The sequence below is a fragment of the Brassica rapa genome, chromosome A06 (assembly GCF_000309985.2).
Source record: "Brassica rapa cultivar Chiifu-401-42 chromosome A06, CAAS_Brap_v3.01, whole genome shotgun sequence".
In the NCBI taxonomy this organism is placed as follows: Eukaryota; Viridiplantae; Streptophyta; class Magnoliopsida; order Brassicales; family Brassicaceae; genus Brassica; species Brassica rapa.
The window spans coordinates 15,240,943-15,255,616 of record NC_024800.2 but is presented as its reverse complement, the minus strand read 5'-3'; the positions used below and the strand labels follow the sequence as shown (position 1 = coordinate 15,255,616).

Sequence of the window (14,674 nt, the reverse complement as noted above, 5' to 3'; positions counted from 1 at the left end):
TTAGGGAATGTTATAACATTTTTAAGTATAAACATATCAATTATTTTAATTCAGGGTATGGTTTGAAGTATGGCTGACTTTTATCTACCTTAACGGCTGCTTTATGAAGACGAATCGGCTGACTTATTAAATATTTTTCTATCTTAGGGTATGGTTTGAGGTTTGGCTGAGCTATATCTACCCAAACGGCTGTTTTATGAAGACGAATCGGCTGACTTATTAAATATTTCCCTATTTTAGGGTATGGTTTGAGGTTTAGCTGAGCTATATCTAACGTAACGGCTGCGTAATTTAAACAAGGTGGCTGAGTTAGGATAAACAAATCATAACTTTAAGTCAAGTACAAAATATCTAGCCATAAGTCATACAAAACTCATCTTCATTCATCGCCAAACGACCCTACCAAACTACTACAACTTCCTTCATTGAAGATATCTGCTGCCATCTTCATTCTCAGACCTTGAATATTTTCATCCGATATCCCATCAAAAGCTACACCAAGCGCTAGACACTCGACGAACTTCAATGAATACACTCCACAGTCGCCTCTCAAGTTGTTTTGTGGAACAATACGTTTTGTTCTTCGTCTGAATACAAACTCTTTCTTGGTAGGGACTCGGATATCATCAGGAATAAGGGCATTCAGAATCGCAGGGAGCATACGAGTAAGCGGCCCAAAGAAATTTAGCATTCTCAGATCACTTTCGAGTGTTTGCTCTCCAACGATTGAATCATAGCAATCAACCTTCTCTTTATGCAGATCCGCGTGAAAAGCCACCCAATGATTGCCGCCAGTATTAATCACTCCGTACAAGTGATCTACTTCTGTAAACCACCGCAACTTTGTCTGAAAGTCTGTGGGGATCAAACTGTTTGCTAACCCCTCGTAACCACTTCCTTTGAATTTGACCATTTCCGGTTTGACTTCGAACTGCTTATAATCGTGAACCCATGATTCAAGGAACCAAGAGTCTATAAAGGCAACACGCTTGGACCAGAATGGGCTGGGATCTTGTTTGGACCTTTGAATGAGGACTCTAATATACGAAGCAATATGCTGCACAAATAATATATAACTCAGCTGTACCATACTTATAACTTAGCCGTAAAGTAAATATAACTCAGCTGCATACTTACATTTTGAACCAGCCATCCATATTCTTTGATGGGCCAAGGTCTTGGAGTGATGAGGATTCTGTAGAACTCAATATCCTCGTGAGCTTCTCCATGTGGAATTTCCCTGATAATTTAACACAACTCAGTCTTTGCAAAATCTTTTTATTAGCTAAAATCAACAAAATGGTGCAAAAGTCCTTACTCGTGTGGCTTTAGGTGTTGCAAAAGATTATCCCTTTTAACCGGATCAACAGGTCCTAGGGGATCATATATTGCAGGTGAAGGTTCATAAACCTAGTTGGAGAGGGAATATTCTCCTGCTCCTGAATTTTCGCTGCGGTGCGAATATCGATCGATGTTCCTGTGTGAGTTTCGATCAATGTGAGCGGTTGTTTTGCTGGGCTAGGGTGGGTATCGACCGATGTGGAGTGCACAACGTCGAACGATGTTGGAAACGTGTTTGTGAACTTATGTGTTTCAAGTCTTTCATCCTGCAAAGACATTTCTATTGCACGTTCCTTCCAATAATCCTCATCGTATTCTTCTGTATGTTCCTCATTAGGTGAAGTAATTACAGTGTCAACTACAAACCTTTCATGGAAACCACTGTCTGCCCAACTGCCTATGGAATAATCATCATGTCCTCTCTTGCTTGGAGGTTGGAAGGCAAAGTGTTGGTAACAATGATTAGGTGGAGCGAAATGGTCAACTGGGTGCATTACGTCGAGTGACGTGTTGTTGCGGTCATCGGTAACCGTTGACTTATTGGAATCGATCGATGGAAAGGTTGGGGTGTCGATCGATTCCGAGTACTCTGTTTCGTACTCTGATTCATACTCTGCTCCACAATGGCATGCGCCAATGAAGCCAAGTTCTTTCCCGTAATCCACATAATTAATGACCTTTCTCTTAGGTCGGACGGGGTCGTAATGGATGTTTGGGTCTATGAGCGTTAGACACAATTTATTTTTGTTCATGTCACATACAGCTCCTACTGTAGCTAGGAAAGATCTTCCAAGCAAAAGTGAAGAGTTCCAGTTAAGCTCGATGTCTAGGACATGAAAATCTACAGGGACAAGGGCATTACCAATATGTACCTCCAGATCTCTTATGTTTCCTCCTGATCGTTTCTCTGAAAGATCCACGAAGGTGAAGGATTCCGTTGAAGGTTCGATGGTCAAACCAAGCTGGTCTGCCATGATCCTAGGGAGGATACTAACTGCTCCTTCTGTGTCACACATTGAATGGGGAAATTCAACACCCTTGACTACGCATGGTATTGCAAACTTCCCAGGATCACTCTTCTTCGTCAATTTGATCCTGTGTTTCATCTTCTCTCTGACTTGATGAAACATTCTCCTAATGTCCTCCTCAGTTACCTTTGTTTCTCTGAAGAACATCCACAACCGGTGTGTGAAGTAAGCTTCATCAAACGTTTTTCGATTGGGATTCTGAGGACTCTTTTAGTGAAACCATCCATCTCCTTATCGTTAGCTTCCCTCTTAAGGTTTTTAGGAATCTTCTCCTTTCTTTTCCTTAACCTTCTCCCTTCAGCTTCTTGTTCTTCTTGAACTGATTCTGGTGAACTATTTAAAGGGTTGGGTTTTGGTTCGGGTGGGCTAGCTAATGGTGTAGGTGGTGGTCTGAGTGCGTTGCTGTAATCATTATCGATTGAGGGTAACCGCACTCGGTATGTCAGAGGTGCCTGTCGATCGATGGGAGGTGTGTTGTGACGATCGACGTCGGACTCACTCTGTCGATCAATGGTTGGCTCAACCGATCGATCGATTTTATCATAGAAAGGGGAGGGTGGGTGAGGATGCTTAGCTGCGAATTCTTCATGAGTTAGAATTCGAACCGCATTGCATTCAGTCGATTTAGCGGACGACGTCGATCGATGACTGGAGTAATCCGTCCATCGATCTTCATCATGGTCTGTCGATCGATGCGAGTTCATCGACATCGGTCGACACCATTGAGAACCGCCGAGATTCACGGAGCTTTCGATTTTGAAGTCTCCTTCCTCAAGCATTTCATTTCTCATCACTTGCTAAAAATCATCATCTATGATGGCATTTACGTGGTGTTTCCCTTTGTTGGCTCCTGCCTCTCTAGCGAAAGCTTCTTGCCTCTTTATAGTCTCGCCCGTCTGAATTACTTGGGTTTCAAGTTTTCTCACCTGAGTCCCTAAGGTCTCGATTTTGGTGTTCAGATTGTTATAGGCGGAGTCTATTTTACCGTTGAAATCCACGGTGATTTGTTGTTGTCCCAACAGTACTCGATCAAGCATTTCTTCGATCTTGCTTTCCTGAGTCTGGGTGGTGGATTTTGGTAGTAAGAGTTCAAGTAGCTTTTGCTGTTGTTGAAGGGTTTTTGAAATTGTGAACTTTGGTTACTTCTTTGACCATTTCCAAAGAAGTTTCTGTTTCCGCCCTGGTTTCCAAATTTCTGGAATCCGGTACCTCCGATGTAGTTCACATTTTCTTCTCCTTCCGTATCTGCTACTTCTTCTTCAGCTGAACATACTTTCTTCCTAAGAAGCTCGTGCACCACATCTAACTTAGCTCTTACTTCGTCCATCTGTTCCTTCCCGATAGAGGCTACAGACTTCTTCCGTTCAGAGTCAGTGTTTTTGGTGCTGCTGCTGTTAGCAAAGTTTCCTTCACTAGCCGTATCAAGAGCCATTTGATATTGTAAGGTGAGACATCAGAAGAAAGTGCTTAGCAGCTGCACTTCGTTAAATCTGTGGTGTGGACAGTCTCGCTGGAAGAACCTAAATCTAATCCACGCATCTTTGAAGGACTCTCCAGCCTTCTGCAAGAATGTGGAAATTTTGTTCCGAAGTTCTTCATCGCGCGCCTCATCGAAGAAGTTTCGTAAGAAAGAATTCTTGATGTCGGTCCAGGATGTTAAAGATCCTGTGGGTTGCAGCCTAAGCCAGTGCATTGCTTCTCCATTCAACGTGTATCTGAAGAGCTTGCACAGCAGGTAATCTTCGGGGACTCTTTCCATCCGAATAGCAGCAATTAGATCCTTGAACCGTTCCAGATGGTCCATAGGATGCTCGTGCGGTAACCCAGAGTAGGGTATCTGCGACACGAGAGTGTAGTATTGAGGCTTCAGCTCGAAATTCTGCTTCTGGATCTCCGGAATTCGAATAGCCGATCTGTTGGAATAGTACTCATCTGGGCGATTGTAGTCGGCCAGTGGTTTCGATCGAGCGTCCTCATCTACAGGTTGAGCAGCTCCTGTATCATCAGCATCAGGGATTACAGTCCTCTGAGCATCTATTTTCTGACCTGTTGTATTACGCATATGACCGGCCTGGTCATACAGGTTTCCGTTCTCGTCCTGTGTTAGAATAATAATGTTTACCATTTTTGACGACACGGTATCGATCGACGTACGCGGCGTAGTATCGATCGTTGTCGAACGATTGGGATCGATCGACGATGATGGTCTGGTGTCGGTCGACAGTTGGTTGTGAGTATCAATCGACGACGAAGTTGTTGCGTCGAGCGATGTGGAACGTTGACCTCTACGGATGGTGCGTTCCAAATGAGCAGGATCGTGTGAGAACAGCAAGTCTTTCTCCTTGTTGCTTCTGGTACCGCTGGGCATGCACCTGAAAAGACAAGAAAAAAGATTATTAGAAAGGGGGTAGAGAAAAGAATAAGAATCAATAAAACTAAATCTAATGGCGATCAAAGCTCCCCGTAGAGGTCTAAAGAGTGTCGAATCCAAAGAGGTTCAGATGTAGTACTTAGGGATCGAATCCACAAGGAGCTAGGGAACAATTAAATCTACTGTTTATTAATTCAAAAGGTTGCAAATGTTTAAATGAAATAGAAATAGTAACAAGCGAGTAAATAATAAATGTAACTTGGTTGGAAATGATATTAGATCCAGAGCCACTATTCAGGTGTTGGAGATTATAATACCTATAGATGCCTAACTGTTGCATGCATGATATATTAGAGCTCAATCGCTTAACTCAGTGATCAGTTGTCGCATGTTTCACTGGTTAACAGACTAGATCTCGTGTCTCATCGGTTAGTATGTCGACAACGAGAGAGTGTTGATCGATGGTCTATTAAGACGTCGACCGATACACCTTTGCCAACGTCGATCAATAGCCAGTTGAGGACATCGATCGACGGGTTCTAGCCAGGCCTATGCGCGAGTATGATATGTCTTATTAAGATACTAAATTGGCGGTTAACCCTCTCTAGCAGTCCTAATATGATAGATAGATGTTAGGATGGGATAACAAGGGTGCTTGAGTATGCAATCCTATGATCAAGTTCTAGTTAGCAAGGCTAAAACAAGCAATGAATACAAATCTATCATAAATATCACAACAAGGCAGATCTATAGTTTGGGGCTAATCCCACAAACCTATCTGAACCCTGGATCTAATAATTGAACTACTCAGACATATTAAAGCAATTCATAACAATAAAGAAATAGAAACTCATAGTATAGATGAAAAGAAATAAAAACAAGGAGTTCCAATCACAAGTGATCTTCTCTCCAAAACTCTCTTGTCTCTCTCTCTCTCAAAATGAAACTTGTAACAAAACTAGGTCTAAAAAGCTCTTTTGCCGTCAAAACACTTAGGCAGTATATAATCTACTAGGTTAAAAACTCGTCAGAGCATTTTGTTAATTTGGCTTGGCCTTGGGTTTTAAGTCTGCTGAATCCAAAATGTCGCGTGTCTGGTGTCTCGACATCGATCGATGGTACTTGTGTACATCGATCGATATTAATCTTCATCTGTCGAGGCATCTCCTGGTATCGATCGATAGCACTGATGCGCATCGATCGAATGTTCTTCCTCTCGTCGACCTCTACGTGGTCAGCTCGGGTGAAATGTCCTTTTAGCTCCAAAATGCTCCAAAGTCATAGCTTTACTCCAAAATGTACCTGAACCTGAAAACATACCTAGAAGAGTAGAAAACATATATATATATATATATATATATATATATATATATATATATATATATATATAGTAAAACACCTATATACCATGGATGAAAACGGGTCAAATCCAAGGTATATCATATTAGCAGATATCTGGGACCTCTGAGAAACTAGGGTTCTCCTACTTTCCTAATTTAGACGGAAATCGACAGTGGGAATTTCGGATCCCACAGTTTAGCGCCAGGAGGGGGGTACGGATCAATCTAACTCGCAACCACATCACGCTCAACCAGACTTGTCAACTGACGACGCGGACAACATGCAAACTCCTATTAACGGAGGCAGCATCACTGATCTCAACACTCCAGCAGCGGACGTATCCGCGGCAAACGCACCGGCCAACGCCGCGGCGTTCGAGGAGTTTAAAAAGATGTTCGCCACCAACGAAAAAAGGTCGGAAGAACAGGATAAGCTCGTGAGCACCTTGACCAAACAGGTTGAAACATTAACGGCAAGGACACGAGCAATCCGCCCCCGCGGAACCACTAAATCCGCGGGAAAAGACTTGACTTCGCAACCCCACTCGATAGGCCTGGAACCGCGCGGGAACGACCTTAGGGTCAAAACTCTAGCGAAAAATCTCCCGTCGAAAAGGGGAAACCTGAGAGTCCTCTGCCTCCCGCAAAGGGTTCAGAGGATAATGAAGTCAAGAACGTCGACCTGGATCCCAGCGACCTCTCCAACGATACCAACGAGGATGTCGACAGACATCCAAGAAGGACCAGAAGCCGATCCGCTCGGGAAAGCTCTCCGTTCGACAAACCAATGATGGAGGAGGAGGAAATCCTCTATTGGAACGAGCAAGAAGAGCTGGCTGAGAAGCAAACCGAGCTCACTCGCAGTAACCGCCGACAGGCTCGAAAATCTGCTGACGAGACGTCGGATATCCGTGATCTTCGCGACTACATCCCCAAAACTGCGGCAGAAGTAAGAGCTGTGAAATTCCAGATTCATCATGCTACTAGCGCTGCCCCCGAGATCGACAGGCTGCTGGAAGAGGCTCAAAAGACCCTCTTCACCACTCGCATATCTGATATGAGGGTATCTGACCCGGGGAAAATAAAAGTGCCAAAGTATGATGGTACAACCGATCCGAAGGCGCACCTTCAGGCTTTCCACATCACGATGGGAAGAGCAAGACTGAAGGACGGTGAAAAAGACGCCGGCTATTACCGCGTATTCGTTGAGAATCTGGAAGGAGCAGCCCTCGAATTGTTCGTACGTCTTAAGCGAAACTCTATCGGGAGTTTCCGATAGCTCGCATTGGAATTTCTCAAACAATACTCTATGTTCATAGGTAGAGAAACTTCCTATGTCGATCTCTGGAGCCTATCCCAGAGGGAGGACAAACCCCTCCGCGAGTTCATCAGCCGATTTAAGCTGGTAATGTCCAGGTTCAACGGGATAAGCGACAAGGTGGCCATTGACGCGCTCAGAAAGACGCTCTGGTATAAGTCGAAATTCAGAAAATGGATCACCCTCGACAAACCGCGGACGATCCAGGACGCCCTCCACAAGGCGATGGACTACATCATAATCGAAGAGGAAACAAAAGTCTTATCGCAAAAACATAAGTCGACGAGACCATCCTCGAAAAACGTGGACCCGAAAACGAAGAGGAAGAACTCTCGTAACGACAAGTACGTCCATCACGAGGGGGAAGATCTCCAAGGAGAGCACAATTACGCGATCAGTTCAAACCAAGGCCGAACCACGGGTAATACGTGGACTCGCAATCGAGGATATGACGAAAACACCTTCTGTGAGTTCCACCAGTCCCGAGGACACTCCAAGACTAACTGCAAAGTCTTGGGGGCAAGGCTGGCCGCGAAACTACTAGCTGGAGAGCTCTCAGAAGTGACCAGCATGAAAGATCTCATCCTCGAGACTGATCGCCCCCCGAAGACGGATAGAAATCCGCCCGCGGAGAAATCCCCTCAAAGGAACCAATCCGGGGATACACGCGGAAGAAGGCCGGACGACAAAGGAAATCGCAGAGTCAACATGATCATGGGAAGATCGCAATACTGCAACGATACAGTTTCGGCCATCAAGGATTACCAGCGGAAGGCAGAGTCGAGTACAAACTGGACTACATGGTCTCCTCCCCGAGACGGTCAAAATTGCTCAATCACCTTTACGAAGGAGGAAGCCGGCGGAATCGATCAACCTTACTGCGATCCACTCATCGTAGATCTCGTCATACGAGATCTGGAAGTCGGAAGAGTACTCATTGACATGGGAAGCACAGTCAACGTTAACTTCCGTGACACTCTCAATCAGATGAGCATCGAACTCGGAGAAGTAACTCCAATGCCGAAACCACTCACAGGTTTTTCGGGCGAAGTGTCGATGACTCTCGGATCAATCCAGCTGCCAGTCATGGCCAAGGAGATCACGAAAATCGTCGAGTTCGCGGTGGTCGATCATCCTGCCATCTACAACGTGATCATGGGAACCCCATGGTTCAACACCATGCAAGCCGTTCCATCGACATACCACCTGGGTATCAAATTCCCAACCCCAAACGGAGTCGCAGCTATCTGGGGATGTCAGAAACAGTCGCGGCTATGCTTCCTCGCGGAGCACAAGTTAAGGCAAATCACGACTTAGGCAACCGCAAATCGCAAGCGCACGAAGATAGATCAATCTTCGGCCAAAAACGCTTCAAGGAAAGACAATTTAACATCGTCTGCTGAAGCAAAAGCTTGAGATGTCGAAACTCAACACGAATCCGAAGCCGACGCTACAACTGAACTGGAACATCCGGAAAAGAGCACTGACCCGGCCACGGTCATCACGATCAAGGCGGTCAGCACGGCGACAACCGCCGAGTAAAAACGCTCGCGGTATAAAATAGAACTACGGGATGGTTTGATCCTCGAAAGGGGTACGTAGGCAGCTCGTCGAAAGACGAGTTCAGCTATCCCCCTCTCTAAAAAAGGGGGGAGTGTGTACGTATACTCGTATACTCCCACATGGGAAAAGATGCGTCATTTTTTGAGATTTCGAAAACTTTTTTTACTACAATATGCGTTGCCCTTTTTTATTAAAACGCTTGCACTTCAATTAACGCAAAAATCCCAGGACACGCCTAGAAAATCTACAAACGATAAGACTCTTGTCAGCGGCCTCATCCGGCCCAAAATTTCAAAATAATCATTTTTCATCACTCAAGATATACGTATAATCTTCGAAACAACTGCGAGACGTCGCCAAGTTAAAATTCGAGATGATGCAAACAAATTTTGCGACCGCAACCACCAAAAAACCTTACACCCCGTTCGTCGATTGGCCCCGACGAACAAGCCAGTCGTCTTAAACAAGCGCAACTTGATCACTCTTTTGATCTTCGAACGTCCAACACAAGGATGAGAGCGCACTACAAAAAAATCCGAAATTTTGGTCTAGCACTTCCAGTTGGCTTAAAAATTGTCTCTGGAAAGATGCTTGATTCATACCATACAAGTCATATAGGCCGAGAACTTATCGCGGACTTTAAATCGGTACGAATCAGGTAGAAATCGCAACAGGAAAATCGATAGACGGCTAGTCTCCGCATAAACCTTAAACCGAGAGTAAACCTAAGTCTTGCCCTAAACCCATCGCATTGGTCTCAGACATCTCAAGGCATTATATCTAAACGATACGAGATCCTAAATCATGTCTCTCCGTTCACATCTCAACGTTCCCGAAATTCGTAAGAATAAGTAATTTTTACGAAAAGTCACGAACGAACCGACAGATTGAACGTCTCAACGGAATTAAACATTAGACGACAACTCATATTTACTTCAAACCTACTCAAAACAAAACAATTCGAAATAAACGCCCATCATATATAAAAACCGCATAAGCGGCAGGGATTCAAAGCCACCAACGGCCAGTCCCGGTAAATGGTAAAACAGCCAAAACAGGCTCATGCAATGTCTCGAAATAAAAGCCACACTCGGCACAAAAAAAATAAATAAAGACCCCACTCGGCCACAAACGCAGGATAAACAAACTCCTCCCTCTGGATGATCACTCCACCTCTCAAGGTTCAAAGTAAAACTTCCCGGACAACAAAGCTCCAAACGCATCCACGGGATGATCCACCTCCTCGCAATCACCGGGAAACTCGGTCGTGGTCTCTATGGTATCGGGAGAAACCGGGATGGGATCCCAGAATCCCTGAATCCTCCCGTCGATCGGAGGAATGAGCGCCTCAGCTTGAGCATGATCCTTCATGCCTCCCTTCATTAACCCCATCTCCTTCTCGAAAACATAGTCGTCCGCCTGCGACTTCCAATGGCTCCAGACTGAACCGCGACACTCACGATAATCGCCCACTAAGGTGAAAGCAACCTTGAGGTTCCCGTACTCGATCTGGAATTGAGAAGCACGGTTCATCATCAACTCGACGATCTCCCACTTACCCTTCTGTTCTGCCTTACGAACGGTCCTCGCGTGGTCACGAGCAAGTTGCGCATCGCGCTCCAACATCTCGCCTTGCATGCGAGCAAGATCCCTCTCCGCTTTCTGATATACCATGATTTTCACCCGTTTTTATACATGGTATATAAGAGTTTTAAGATGTATTAATCATGTTGTAGAGTCTTTTCAAAGAAATTACAGGTTTATTCACCTGATGGAAGGAAATGATACTTTTGGGACATTTTAGAATGCTTTTATGCAAGGAAAATCGATCGACGCTTGAAGAGCAACATCGGTCGATCAGAATCACTTACCATCGATCGACAAACATACATGTGCATCGATCGATGCCTAGTCACACGAGTGTGATCGCGAATTAAAAGATTTCATTTCCTAGAAGATCTATTATTTGCAACTTAAGCCTCTAGCCGCCTGTCAGGCTATATGTACTAGGGTTTTTATATCATTTGGGGGAGACACTTGAAAAATACCTAGTTTGGAGAAGGAGCATTTTGGCTACCATTAGAAGAGCTTAGGATTGGAGAGATAGATCTGAGACTGCAAAACAGAGAAGATCTTGAACTCCTTTATTTCTATTACTCTATCTATTTGTGTTCTATGTTTCATTTGAGTTTATTTCACGCCATCATGACTTTGTCTCTCATGAATATGTTTGAGTAAACCATTTGTTAGATTTAGGTTTCTCACCATGGTTGAAATTATGTACTGCTAATATGACTATTAAAAAGGTGTTTTGATTGTTCTTTCATTGCTTGTGAACTTAATGCTAAAATTGAGATTGATCACCTTCATTTTAGATCTTAGGATTAATTGAGTCCAACTAACCGTTTTCCCTCAATACCTGAACCCACTTGCGTGATCTAACTAACTCAGGCGCAACGACAGTTGGTCTGAGAAGGTTAGAGAACAAGTTAAACCCGTTCGCAAAGCTCGCTAGAATAACCATCGATCGACGCATCTATCGTTCTGTCGGTCGGTTGTTACAAAGGTGTATTGGTCGATGTACATCAAGTCACATCGATCGACACTCTCTCGAGATTAACATACGACAGTTGAGATCCGAGATCTAGTGAAGATAACCTATCCAGTTAAATCATTGTTTAGTTCAAAAACCATCAAACCCTTTAGTCTAAACTAAGTGCATGCGTTTCATACCTGAGATTTACCTGAATCTAGTTGTTTTCCCATTCTTGAAACCACTTCAACTCAATCTATCGTTTCACTATTGTTTTCGATTTATCATTTACTGCTTTTAAAACAATTAAAACCTCTTAGTCTATCTTCATTTCTAATTATTTAAGTCTGTTGAGTAATCCTAAGGTCTCTGTGGATTTGATCTCTAAGTACTACACCTGAACCTCTTTTGCTGAGAGTAACACTCTTTAGGGTAATTCGAGTGATATCAAATTTGGCGCCGTTGCCGGGGACTCTTTCTTATTACCATTAGATTTAATTTAGAATTTAGTATAGACTTGTTGCGAAAAACTTGCTAAAGTTTTCTTTCTTAATCTGTTACGCAGACATAAATAATGGAGAACACAGAGCGCGACCAACCATCGATCGACGGAGACACACACTACAAGAAATATTGGTATTGGTAGCACCCGAAAAACGCTATTATAAGGGTTTCGTAGCGTTTCGAAGAACACCGTGACAGCCGCAGCTATGGTAGACTTCCTCCATATTGTAGCGTTTTTTCATGTGCTATAATAAGTAGAGATATTATAGCGTTAAATCTGAGCTATAAATTAACATTTTATAGCATTTAATTTGTGCTGTGATGTTCTTTTTATAATTTTTTACTGATGTAAAATATTTTACACTGGCATATATATAATAATGCTATAATTAAGATAAATTAATTAAAAAAAAATTAAATTAAATAATTAAAATTTAATTGATTAAAAATTTGATAATAAAATGAAATTGAAAATTTATTCATAATTAAAAATTAAATTTTATTTTTTAATTCTAGAATTAAATACTTAATATTGGTTTACAATTTATTATCGGTTTACACATTAAACCATAGAAACAATAAACCATAGAAACTTAAACCAAAAAAATAATTAATACACATTAAACCAAACCTAATTAACCTAAACGTAGTTAATCAATAACTAAACCTAAGCAGCCTCCATCACGTGCCTCTTCTCCGCCTCCTCTGTCCTCTCTGCCTCCTCCTCTCACGACCGCCGCTGCCACCTCTGCTAATGACCACTGTGATAAGATCCTGGAAGGATCGAATCTGTAGAACAGAAAGGGAGGGAGAAATGACGAAGAGCAAAGGGAGAAGAGATAGAGGTAGAAATTAGGGATTTACCCAGTTTGATTTGATGATCGTAATTGATAGTTTCTTACAAAGACAAAGTAGACTTATATAATGACAAGTAAATAATAGACTTGGGCTTTTCTTGATTTACTTCATCCCCGAAGCCCACTTAAAACCCATTTGGAGACTTATCAATACTCCCCCGTTAGAGATCCGACTTGTCCTCAAGTTGGCAATGAGATAAACCATTTTGTAATCATTGCCTTTGTGTCAAGAACTTCCGTTTGGTGAGTTGATTCCTGATTCCAGTGAGCAGAATAAATGGTACACAGACTAACTGCTCTGGAGGTCTTAAAGCGTCAAAGCACTCCATCATGTCGGTGGACTGAGAATAGACCAACTTGATAATAGTGATCATGCTGGACATTTTCTCTTGTAGCTCCTGTTCACCATCACGAGTGTTTCTCTTGATCACCAAATTTGCTTTCACATCACTCTTGAAAACGTTTTGCAGCAGCCACATAAGAGTTGAATATTTCGTTGGAGTAGGCTTATCCATAACAGAAGACTCTTCTGGCTCAAATTCTATATGTTCTTCAGATCCGCAAGTGAGCTTCTTAGAGCCAAGCAATGAATTTCCAGTCACTTGAACCACTTTCACAGTCTCAGTTTTCTTCTTGTTATTCACTCCTGTCTCGTCTTGAAACAACTGTGGAAACCTGCACTTCTCAATAGGTAATGTGATATCCCATACATCTCCAACCACCGCATCAGTGTATGATAACCATGCATAAGTTCCTTTACATGCTTCTGCCAAACTCAGCTTGTCAAGTTTTCCTATTACCTGAGCAAGAACCCATCTCGGCCTTAGCCGCTTCTTATAAACCCTTCTCTGTGTTTCCTGTCCTCCAGCCTGCAATGCACGTTCCAGCCATCCTTGTACTTCTCTCAGTTGCTCACCTTTGCGCTTTTCTAACTCTGGTGGCCTTGGTGATAAAAACGTTCCGTATGTAAATACCGAAGGTAGTAATGGCGTGTTCTTGTAAGTGTATTGTTTCTTCATTATTTTCTCACCACAGAGCCTGAGCTTTCTCCCCGGTAGAAGAACAGTCTTGTCCTCAAGGCTGAAGGAGACAAAAGCTGACCCCATGATCTTAACCCCATCACATGAATTTACCTTTTGACTCGCTAGTGATCTCTTAAGACCACGAACATCCACACGCTTGACCTCGATGTACAACTCAGAAATCCACAACTTCTCAGCTATAACACTGCTATAGCTCTTGTCTTCTTCAACCAATAGAACTCCAGGATTCCACACACGGTTGCCATTGACGTTAGGATACTGGCTACCAGCACCACCACCTTCACAATAACTGTCAACTACTCTCAAACACTCAGCTTGACCAAAATTTGATTCCTTAGCCCACGTCTCCATTGACTTTTTAACCATATGAATGGATTGCTTCTGGTCCGTAATTTCTATCTCAAACTCCCATGTATCTTCCTGAATCTCATCATGACCCCAAGGATATAAACCAATCTCAAATTCTCCACTGCCCTTTGATGTAAGGCGCTCTTCTCCCACAGCTCGTTGTTCTCGTCCATCTGTTCTTACACCTAAGAACATCCTTGCACCTTTCATATGACTCATAGATTCAGCCCTGGTGGAAGAGACTATGTCTTTTCACCATAACCTGCGTTTCCTCACCTTATAGTTCCACTCCTGAACCGAGATCTTCGAACTTCTACCGTCTCAGGAAGCATCACGCCCACAGGAAGCATCACGCCCACAGGAGAAACAATGATTTTGGCCTTATAGCCTGATTCAGCCCCAGCTTTCAAGAAACATTTGAACCCCGT

General features: G+C 43.2%; 1 non-coding gene across 1 annotated transcript; it reads left to right on the top strand.

Moving 5' to 3' along the window:
* The first annotated feature begins 3,856 nt into the window (after nt 1–3,856).
* On the top strand, nt 3,857–3,963 carry LOC117126309. The gene has a single exon (XR_004448884.1). It is a non-coding gene; the product is annotated as a small nucleolar RNA R71 (small nucleolar RNA).
* Nucleotides 3,964–14,674: the final 10,711 nt, after the last annotated feature.